This window comes from Kryptolebias marmoratus, linkage group LG12 (genome assembly GCF_001649575.2).
Source record: "Kryptolebias marmoratus isolate JLee-2015 linkage group LG12, ASM164957v2, whole genome shotgun sequence".
NCBI lineage: Eukaryota > Metazoa > Chordata > Actinopteri > Cyprinodontiformes > Rivulidae > Kryptolebias > Kryptolebias marmoratus.
This window is the reverse complement of record NC_051441.1, coordinates 20316268-20328022: the sequence shown is the minus strand read 5'-3', so window position 1 is coordinate 20328022 and position 11755 is coordinate 20316268. Positions and strand designations below refer to the sequence as shown.

The following is an 11755-nucleotide window of genomic DNA, read 5'->3' as shown; positions in this document are numbered from 1 at the left end:
TAGCTGATTAGAGTGTGGTACCAGGTGCCATCAATTTTGAACCTTTTCACAAGATTCTAATTTTCTGATATGATGAATTTGAGATTTTCATTTGTTGTCATTTGTAATCATCAAAATTAAACGAAATAAACATTTGAAATATATGATTTTGTATGTAATGTATGAATATAATATACAAGTTTCACTTTTTAAATGGAATTACTGAAATCAATCTACTTTTTCATGATATTCTAATTTTATGACCAGCACCTGTATATCCAGCTTCAGTACCTCATTGGAGTATTTGTGAGATACTAACCCTTTAGTTTAGCATGGATTGTTTCTACTTGTGTTATTTAAGAATCGTGTTTAACAGAATGGGCTGGTGTAGATTCTCAGTCATCGAGGGCATGGCAAATTCCTAAAGTTAAATTATTATTCATATTATTTATTATTTGATCTCTTGGAATTTGCTGAGGTGGTGTCAGGTTTCAAATTTCCAGGACATTGTATTACTGAACGTAATCCCCAATCACTTTCACTTCAGTTTGCGCCTTCGTTCGTGTGACTTGCACATGGACCAGGCCATCAGAAACCCTAATCACCCTCGAGAGGGAGGGGAGGGAACACGGGAGATCAGCTGGCCAAAATATCAATCAGCTCATTACAGTTAAGGTGCTTGGAACTCAAACCTCAAGCCTCAAATAGGTAGCAAACCATCTTTAAAAAACAAAAACACATGGAGAGGCACCTCGTTCTAAAAATAGTGTGGGATTAGAGGGAACCACTATTCCGTAGGTTTCGTCGGTATATAAATGACTGAGAACACACAAGGAAATATATGCTGACCCAGACCTTCACAGATCAAACCAACGACAGTATATAGGTAGACCTCGGACTGGGACCCAGATGTTGAAGCTGAAGAACAGATCAACAAAACACGACTATGATGTGAGAGATTACTGACTGTATCTGAAGTTACTGAGACATTAAAAGAAAGTGTGATAAACCAAAATTACAAATAAAATCACACTAACACAGCAAGAGCAACTTGACTTGATGAGTTTGCTACTCTTATTTAGACTGAGACATCCATAAAACTGTGACATGGAAGCATTTTTGACAAATGTCAAAGTCATGTTATGACTGCTGCTTATCCTGTTGACCCTTAAAAACACGGTTGACACTTCAAGGATTGCAGTCATTGGGATCCCCCAAACTCTCATGCATGACTATAACCAGTTCAACTTTCATTAGATATTTTACTACTCATAAAAATGTATAATCCTTGACATCAGCTACAGTTTCTCATTAGCTCTTAGTATTCCAACATGCTCCGTTGAGCGTTGAAAATCAACATCTGCTTTCGGTATCAACTACAGCCTCAGAGCAGCTTGGGCATCTGGAGATTCTGGTTTTGTTTTTTTTTAATCTGGTAAATTGCAAATCAACAGAAATGTGTGAAATTATTGGTTTTGTTAGCATCTTTAATGAACTTAAAATCACATTTCGGAAAGGCACTGAATGTGTTTCTGCATCAGATGTCCATATCTCTCCCTCTTTCTTTAGGTGGTTAGTATTTCCACTGATTATTTTTGGCAACACATTTCGATTCAGTTTTAGCCACAGTCTTTTGACTAAAAAGTAATTGGTTAGTTTTAGTTGGCTAAACCTGCAGTACATCTTGTCTACTAAAATACGAGTGTATTTTCAGGTTTCCCTTTCATTTTTCGCGATCTCTATTAACTCAGATGTAGACACTTGGCGCAGTAATCTGCTATGAAATGGTTAGGTTAGAATGTGCCATACACTGAGAGCTAGATTTACATCTTATATAAAATAAACTTTTTAAAACATTTATCTCCTCTTGTTTCCAACAGACTGAAGGCTCCAGTGTGACGTGAGAAACAGAGAAAAATCTCTGATTTTATTCAACACCTGCTGGCTTTTTTGGAACGTGTTTGTCAAAGGTTTATTAGAGTCCCATTAAAAATGAATTTCCTTCTCTGGTTGGTAACGTTAGCTGAACACTTAATAGATTTTTTTAACACACCGGTAGCTCTGGGTCTGATGTTAGCCTTACTATGCTTACCTTTGCATCAGAAATCAGGATGTCCGAATGTCTCTTCGTGTGTGTGTTATTAGCGGTACCTGTCACCCTTTTCCCTTTTCCCCATGTGTTTGCTTTAGTTTCATAAAACAGCACCCAAGAAGGTAGTTGTACTATCATCCTGGGGTCTTCGGATATCTTCCTACTTCATTCTGCCTTCCCACAAAACCATATTTTAGTCTGATCTGATCTCGTCACTGTTAAATACGTGTGTTCATCTTGATTTTATCCATTAATGATTAGGGTAACACTTTCATTTGCCAACCAAACTGGCAGTTCTTCAGGACTCATTTGCGACTTGAGCTCATGCTCGTGACTGTCACAAACCCAATTCTTGTCCATCAGCCATTTTACGGTTGTTGTAATTGATTTCATTTTTATTTATTTATTTTATTTTTTTGTCTCTTCCTCCCCAGGCGGACATCTCGGAGAAACTGATCTGTTCCTGTTAAGAAGAGCCGAGCCTCGTCTCTTTTTCGGATCATCATCAGTATTCTTTTTGCAGAAACACTAAGCGTAACAAACACACCGTCTTGCCACAGCCTAGTCAAACAAAAAACCAAAAAACAAAACCCTTCTGCTGCCCACCTCCCAAGAAACTAGAAAAGGAACAAGCAGCAACTTTTTATCTGCTTTCAATTTCTTCTCATTGTTTTGCCTCTTCAAGCACCTTTTTTCTACTTTACCTCAGGGAATCCCTCTCACTGCCTACCTCCATTAGTGATTGTAACAAGGAGCTAAAACACACCAACTGAACCTGTTTTATTCTTCATGCAAACCTGCTTTATCGTCCAAGCCCTTGCAACCGATGACCAGCACTGACGTGGAACCTCAAGCCATTTTTTAAAGCTGCTAATTGTACCGATCCCTGTTAGCCTGGACCAGAAGACAAATGTTTTAGCTGGACGGAGGGAGGCGGCTACACACAAACTACAGCCTCGACCCTTTACTCGTTGAACCTGCCAGGCAGATTTATACCTCAGTTGTCACAGAGTTTTGGATCCTCGAAACCTTGTGGACCCAGGAGAGCCTTTCGACAGCAGCATTCACCGTGAGGCTTTAATCTGTCCAGCAGGTAACGAATTGCACCGGCGTTCTCCCTTTGCCTTAGGGGCAAAAAACCGTAGCCAGGGACCCCCTCCAGAGAAGCGACGTGCCACCCGGCAGGAAACATGGCTTTATGGACTCCACACTGAACAAGCTTCACAATCCAAGCACTGAATAAGCCTGCAGTAGCCCACAAGAGTTTGGGAGGGCCTAGGCTTTACTTTTCACCGCACAAAGCCTTTGTAGACGTAAAACTACGCAAGAAGCAGAAAAAGTTCTCGAGAGCCTCGTCGGCTGTTCTTCCCGTTCAGGTAAGACTTAAAGAATTTTGTGGCAGATCAAATGCAAAGTTTAAAAACCTCACAGAAGATTCATATACTAGGACAGTGACAAATAAAGGGAAATAAACCATAGCAGCTAAATAAAGATGACATAAAGATAACCCTTTTCTATTATTTATCCACTTTTTCTTTTTTTTCCCTAACTAAACTCACTAGCTCTGTGTGCTTGGTTTGGAACAGGCAGTATAATTAAGGGGGCCAAAACATGAGCATCAAAGCTTCTTATGACTTTTCAGCTGTTATTCTTTGGCTACCGTCACAATTTTTAATTTGCTACTACTCCTGCAGCTCGAGGAAAAACCCATGCAAAACAAATACATCAAAACATGTGGCTCTATTGGGAAAAGTGTGCTGTGACGTTTTGTACCAGTACATCATATGGTGTTGGCAAAATTTGCAAAAAACTGCAAAAAAAAGTTCCCAATAGAACAACAATGGGATTTGGGGCAAAATAAGTGAAAAATACCCAATCCTCTTTGGAGCTCTACAGCTCATTTATAATTGTCAGTAGAACCATCATTCAAAGTTTAAATGGGTCACAGAAAGTTGGCTTTTTTGGATCTGAACTGACATTTTAATATCTTTATGCAGTCACATTTTGTATTTGATGATCTTTGTAGATTTTCCCACAAAATGTTCAGCTTAGTAACAACTTTCAGCGCTAACTTTTGAGCTGCTTAAATTGCCCAAATTATTTGCAAACTAACTCTTATTATTTAAAAAAATCCTTACACTTCTTATACAGTTAACACATGGAAAGGTGGACATTTTTGTCTTCCTACGCCCAGAGTGTCTCTCACTGCTATAGGACGGTTTTCTCTCAAATCCTCTCAAAGGGCCACATGTACACCCACAAATATTCTGTTGTATCTGAGCTCAGTCTTTTTCTCAAAACTGGAAGTGAAGGGTCCTTTGAACTTCTTATATTTCCTTCAATAAACAATATAGACACAAAAATTTCTGCATGACAACCAGACGCTTCTGCCATTTTCTCCTTACACTTCTTCTCCAGTTATCAAAATGTCAACTTTGATTATTGCAAAAAGTAAGTCCCAAATCCCTATTGGGCTTTATAGAAGAACATTTGCATATGTTGGGATTTCAGGCAGTGGCTGCATTGGCACCCCTGAATATTTCTTTTAAAATTGTCTACATTGTACATGGGTTTCTCACATGGCCACGTCACTTGCCTTTTTATTAATAAGAAAGAAAGTCTTTTCATTGCATATTTCATTTCTGTGTATAGTTATCTGACATTTAAATGACATTTCTGTCATATCACACATTACAGAGCTGAAACAGACGGGAGATTAAGGCGACTCAAAAAGGCCTGCTGTGCAGTAAATGTCAATAACTCGAATGGAACTCGTGTGCCATAAAATTATCTTGGGGAAAATGTCTCATAAAACCTTTCACTTAAAGAAAAGCGGCCCACAGAGTGTGTAAATCTCTATGGTTATATCAGATGGACTTTACCAAAGAGATGCGCATTTATCTGCTGCGTAGCGCTTAGCTAACAGATTTAAAAAGGGTCACATTGTCTGAGAAAGTGTCGTCACAAAACGAGAACAGTGTTTAGAGTTTGGTGCCCTGAAAGGGGAAACTAGTCGTAATTAGTTTTGTACCAGGTTGCAATATCATTAGTGACAGTATGCACAAATGTACTTTTTATTTTTTGCCACTTGTAAATTTGTCAGCCCAGAATGCCCCCCTGAAATTACTAATGTCTTTAGCAATACCTTATCTTTTTTTTCTATATTATTTAATAATCTCAATATTGGATTGATTGCATTTCAAAAACCTGCCCTTCCTTCAGCAACAAATAAACATCACTGTTGTTTAATTAGCCATTTTTAGCCTGCTTACAAGCTAAACCAAGCTGTGAAGACGTACAGTAAATATTGTATTTGTACAATATGTTTGCCCTCTGCGTGATGTATAGTCAATAATTCCCCAAAATTCCATAATGTACTATAACTGACCGCTTCACTGCATGTCTAAATTAATTCATTACCAAACACAACTGTGATATGATGTGTAGAAAAAACACGCTAGCTTGTTTGAACTGCATATTATCCCATCCTGTACTCCACACCAGGCCCTTTTTTAAACTGTTTTGTTAGATTTTTTAAAGGTAAAAAATGTGTTATGTTTTATAACATGCTGTCTATAACAATGTGCTATTGAAGGAGATATATCTGAGCCACTTTAGTAAGCAAACTGGGTGCATACGATAATTTTCCCCACAATACAATCATTTTAAGCTGCTGGTACGATACTTTAGCATTACTGCCGAATCAGCCTGGTCTGATATGGGTCAAAACTTTATGCCACGTCCATCCTAAAATTATTTTGGTTTGTGCCGCACAGTAATTTGGCAAAAAGTAGTGTCGTATTTATTGCAAAGTTACAGCCAGCTGTTTAATTTTGTGGTGTTAGTCTTGAAGCCACATAAGAAAACAGACTTCAACAAATAGTAGCTAAGCTCCTATTCTGGGACCTTACCTTTGTTTTTGTTTTGGTTTGCATTTTAAGAATATTCCAGCAGCTTTGAAATTATGAACATTTAGTATATTATTGCTGTAAATATCTTTTTGAACAACCTCAACTTGTAGAAGTGCTTAGACGAGAAGTGGCTAATTATTTGATTCATCTAAATGACTAATTTCCCTCCAAAATTGTAAATCAGCAGTTATATTTTAGTTTGTTTACAGTCAACTTGGGGCTTTACAGTACACCACAAAATAAAGGGTAAGACTTGTAACCACAGCATGACAAATAAAGAAAATAAAGCTCCCATTATTTGTATGTTTAAAGCAAAAAGCCTGAATATTCAACATGTTCTGAGGATGTTTCTGGTAAGAACTGCAGGAAACTGTGGTGAGAAATTCTTCTTTTGCAGAAAATGCATCACATGGCTTTGCCTATCCAGAACAAGGCATCTTTAGGCATTTTTACTTAAAATATTGTTGTTTGAACAAAACAGAGCTTAAAGAGAAAACAGAATGAAGCTGCAGGGAAATGAGATCACAACTCCAGTCAACACTAGCCCACCACAACGTTAATTTATGAAACATGAGCCCAGATTCTAGTGGAAAAGTTTTCCTCAAACATCTATTCAGTGGAAACAAAGGAGCTTTAAAAAAAACTTCCTATGATTATTTTGTTTTTCTTCTTCTCGAAGAATCTCCATCTCTAAAAACATTTAGAACTACCCCCAACACTCTTGCAGCCGCAGAATTGTGTCGTGGAGATGAGCTGTTCTTTTAAATTTGTTGTTGAAACATTTAGGAAAATAAAAAGTGACGTTTTTCATTATTGTTCATCCATTATCTGCCGCTTGTTCGCGAGTCGGGTCCTGGGCCCAGACATCTGTCTCCACGGCCACCTTTTCAAGGTCTTCCAGGAGGATTTCAAGATATTCTCCGGCCAGCCAAGAGACACTGTCTCTCCACCGTGTCCTGGGTTCTCCTTCTACTTGGAGGCGCCTGGAACACCTCCCTAGGGAGGCATCGAGGGGGCATCCTTACCAGATGCCCTAACCACCTCAACTGGCTCCACTCGATGTGGAGGAGCAAAAGCTGACACCCATTTTTAGCTTAATTAAAAAAATCAACATTGTCATAATCGATGTCACCTATTATGACATCTTTGTGTTCTTAGAAATAACATTTTAATATGTACTTCATTTGATCAGGTAAATGTCAGGTGTTTCTTGTGTACAAAAAAAAAAGCTTCACAGAAGAACAGCTCGTTTACCAACCATGGCCTGCACTTGTATAGGACCCCAAAGCTTTCACACTACATTCATTCACCCATTCATTCATCCACACACAGCTGACAGAAGTGAGGCTGCCATTACACCGGCGCCACCGAGCCCCTTGACCACCACCAGTAGGCAAGGCAGGTGAAGAGTCTTGCCCAGGGACACAGCAGCTGAAATGGATGGAGCAGGGGTTTAAACCTGCAACCCTCTGGTTACAGGACAAACCCCTACCCCCCGAGCCACTGCCGCCCCATGACATTTCCTAATGCCCTCATCCAGTCATGCTATGGGCTGCACTACTGCGGCGCTCTCGTTTTGCAAATATGTATTTTCTACGTCTCGCAGCGTGAATATCAACAACATTACGCTTTTTCTGCTCACTGTTTATGCGTGTCTCAAGACCGACGTAGTGCTCGATCTTTTTGAATGAACTGCGAAGACAGAGAAGTGGAAACAACGCTGCGACGGACGGATGGAAGTCATTAGTAAAGATGATATTACAAAGCCAGGCAGATCAGTGTCCCGGCCTCACCTCAGGAACCCTCCCCCTCCTCTTTAAGTCAGAGGGAGTCCCACACCCTTCATCATTGGCAGTCTCCTCACATCCTAACGCCGGCACGTGGGCCCTCCCTCTGCTTGGCGTTGCCATGACAACTCCAAGCCCCCCCCCTGCCTCGCCACCTGAGGCTCTGACATGCGGCAACGTATAAGAAGTATAGGAGGCAGAGCCAGCCTTGGGATCAGAAGCTTGTACGAGCTGAACGTCTGGTGGCGTGTTTGAAGTTTTCTGGTCCGGTTGAGTTTTGGGCGGGCTCACAGAGAGTCGGAGACAGCTGGGATTGGGGGGTGGTTCTGTGTGAATGAGGTCATGTATGCATCAAAGTGGTCCCGTTGAAGTGCTGCTGCAATAAAGGGCATGTGGGGCCAACAAAAAGCAGGATGAGATCACATTGTCTCGTTGCGTTTGCGAGTTTGTACGTGAAAGAAGGGCCCCGAATGAGTCATCTGTGGGCTCTACGAGAATACTGCTGTGCCGATGCCGAGTGTGTGTGAGCGTGTCCAGCCAAAGGCCTGAATATGTGAGTGTTTTCTGTTTCAGTTTGTATGTGGCTCTGCATGGATTGCATGTCCGCAGAAGAGTTCAGTGCGTTACCTGAACAAATGGTTCTTTTATCCGCTTCCTTGGGGGGAAAAAGACGATCACATTTATTTTTATCGCCCATACTTTTCAGTCCCATTTAGGATTCATATATCTACAAACGAAACAAGCAAAACAGAGAGATAACCTTTTTGTTCGTTTAGAAAAAATTGGTGTACTCCTTCAATGAACACAGCAGTGATAGATGAACGCTCTTCTTGTTTTCTCCAACAAAAACAAGGAAATTCTTTCCATTTAGCCTGGGTGTGTTTTTAATTTTCCAGCATTCTGTAGAAACATGGTGTTGCAACACTGACGACATCAAGAGAGGAAAATCCTGGCTGTGTACAGCTGGGAGCAGAGGTTTACATACACTCATGGGGATGAATGTCAAACGAATTTTGGATTTTTAATGATTTCTTTGAACCGTTCTCTTTCCAGGGTGGAAATCCAACGGCATAATTCAGCCAGGATATTTTTATTATTCCAATATATCTATTCAGAAACCAGTTTTGATGTGTGTTTGGGGTGATTGTACTGTTGAAACACCCAGGGTTCAATAGTTCAGCTATCCTTTAGCTCAAAATTTTACCTTCAAACCTGGAAGTGAAGCATCTTTTTGATTTTTTTGTCACATCTGCTACATAAAGAAGAAATATGTAAGCTTAAAAAAGCTGTTTTCTCTTATGGTAAAAAAACCCCAAAACAAAACATGAATTTAATGTTTTTTACATGTGATCCCATGTGGTCACGTTTTACCACATGGGATCACATGAGCATATGATTAAAAATGTTCTAAAATCAAACAGGAAACATGAAGAAATCAATATTTACATATGTAATGTTCACGTGGTTTTCTCCATAAGGGATCAGAGTTTCCTGCCGCTCTTGGTTCAGGTTTTCAAAATTTGACTTCTAGTTTCCACACGGCAACTATTTATTTAAGGCCTATTTCTCAGTCTGCATGTTTGCCTGCCTCTCGTTACCTTGGCAGTCAGGGAGTGACAGACACAGGGGTGTGTACCATAATGAGGCTCTGGCGGCAGCTATACCATTTCTTTTAATCTTCGTTCCCTTGACACTTCCTATAGGGTTCATACATCAAAATGTAGACTAAAAAAAAAGATTATTATAAACTTATGTTGGAATTTTGGGCAAAAACTACACTGAACAAAAATATAAATGCAACACTTTTGTTTTTGCTTCTATTTTTCATGAGCTGAACTCAAAGATCTAAGTTCTGTACTATGTATACAACGGGCCTTTTCCTCTCAAACGTTGTTCACAAATGTGTGGAAATCTCTGCAGTTGTGAGACCGGTTGGATGTGTTGCCAAATTCTCTGAAACGACTTTAGAGACGGCTTATGGTAGAGAAAAGAACGTTCAGTTCACGGGCAACAGCTCTGGTGGACATTCCTGCTGTCAGCATGCCAATTGCACACGTCATCTGTGGCATTGTGCTGTGTTATAAAACTACATATTTTTAGATTGGCCTTTAATTGTGGTCAGCCTAAGGCACACCTGCACAACAATCATGCTGTCCAATGCATCTTGGTACGCCGCACCTGTGAGGGGGATGGATTATCTCGGCAAAGGAGAAGTGAATATTTGGGAGAAAAAAGCCTATAAAAAGTCTTAGTTCTTCGAGTTGAGCTCGTGAAAAATGGCAGCAAAAACAAAAGTGTTGCGTTTATATTTTTTGCTCAGTATACCATGGAACCCTTCTAAATTTTTTCAGAAGTTTTCTAGTTACCAGCTATGAGCCAAGTGAGATTTAAAGTGGTAGTTGCCTGCCAACTACTGTAAAAACAAAAACGGCTTATAATGAAGCTGATGAAGGAAACTGTTATTTCCTTCATCAGATTTTTGTTTTTGTTTTTGTTTTGAGACAAAAATATATTTTTATTCCAAATTTGTATTCAATTTAGACATTTAATCATTAATATCTAATCGCAGTTGAATAATACCTTTTCAGGCTTACTGGTATCATTGTTTTTGGACAAGAGGAAATCGTAAAACCTCAGCACGTCGAAACTGAAGCTCCTCTTCTCCAGACTCAGTATGGTCAAAGTATTCAGCAGTGGGATTCGGGTTAGCTCAGGGTTTATTACTTATTTCCAATACCACGGCATTTTCGAAACGACTTGGCCAGATAACATCAGGATTGGTTGGCTGAGAATCTGAGGGAGGATTTGCAGGTTTTTGTAAAAGGCAAGGTTGAGATGAGGATGGAGACGTCGGAGAGATGAAAGCAGGACTAGAGTTTAGGCCTGTTCAATAACAGAATGGGTTTGGCGAAATCCAATGCAAGACTCGTAGTGAAGATGAGGTCTTTTAACTTGTTTGTAATTATCACCTGCTGCTGAAGGTGAAAGGGCGATTATGGTTTTGCCTGGGCCTCTGTGTGTGTATTTGTTTGTCTGTAGCATTAGTAAAATATCCCACGAACCAGTGAGTGGCTTTTAATGAAACTCTCAGAACTTATTATTGAATTTACATCCACGGCCAGTTAAATTTTGAAGTCAATCCCGTTCAAGATGGCCGCCACATATGTGCGACCTTGGCAAACACAAAAAATGACTATAACTTAACCAGCTTTACAGACATGGCACTAAAAATTGGTGTTGTAGTAGCCGAGACTGATAACCGGCACGTACTCTGAGCGCTACAATTTGCTCAAAACTTTGGCTTCAACCCTCTCTGTTAACAAAATATCTCATGAACCAGTGGGCAGATCTCAAAGTAACTCTCGGAAAGTAATCTTTGGACGTATATATATCTACAACTGATTAACCCTTGGAGTCACCCTTGTGGCCTCCACAGCTTATTGGCAGTAGTTTACGCAAAAATGGTTATAGCTCAGTCAGTCCTACAGATATTAAGCTACAATTTAGTGTGACAGTAGCTGAGAGCCATGCTTAACACATTGTCTGAGCGTTAATGCAACTTGTCAGGTCTCACAGCATCGCATGAAATTCTGCATCACGTCATTTTGCAAGGTTCGACCAAAACATTTATAAACCCATTTCTTTCATTGTAGGATGATCTTAGTTTAAAACTCTAGCATGAAAGGTGCCAACTTATATGCATTCCTTTAAGAAGTGCTAGGGCATCAATTTAATGAACGTCCTGATCAACTGACATTCATTCAGATTAATCTGATTTTGGTCTACTACGGTTTGTTATTGTGGCAGTCCCATTACCAGCCTGGATTCTGATCTTGTTCTGTCAGCAGGACCGGCTGCCACATTATGATTATTCCTGCGTTTCCCGGCAGCAGGGTCAGTTATGCAGCTGCAGCCGGTCCGCGGACCTCTGCTGCTGAATGAACAACACCAACAGTGGGCTGAGAGATGAGGTGGGGGGGTGGGGG

The 11755-nt window shown here is 40.1% G+C and overlaps 1 protein-coding gene across 1 annotated transcript in view; it reads left to right on the top strand.

Moving 5' to 3' along the window:
• LOC108247082 (thyroid hormone receptor alpha) overlaps window positions 1-11755 on the top strand; it is a 94977-nt gene that overhangs the window by 25706 nt on the left and 57516 nt on the right. Inside the window, exon 2 of the mRNA XM_017434958.3 lies at window positions 2506-3447. The gene's annotated coding sequence lies outside the window, so the exon portion shown is untranslated. The remainder of the gene's footprint in view (window positions 1-2505; window positions 3448-11755) is intronic.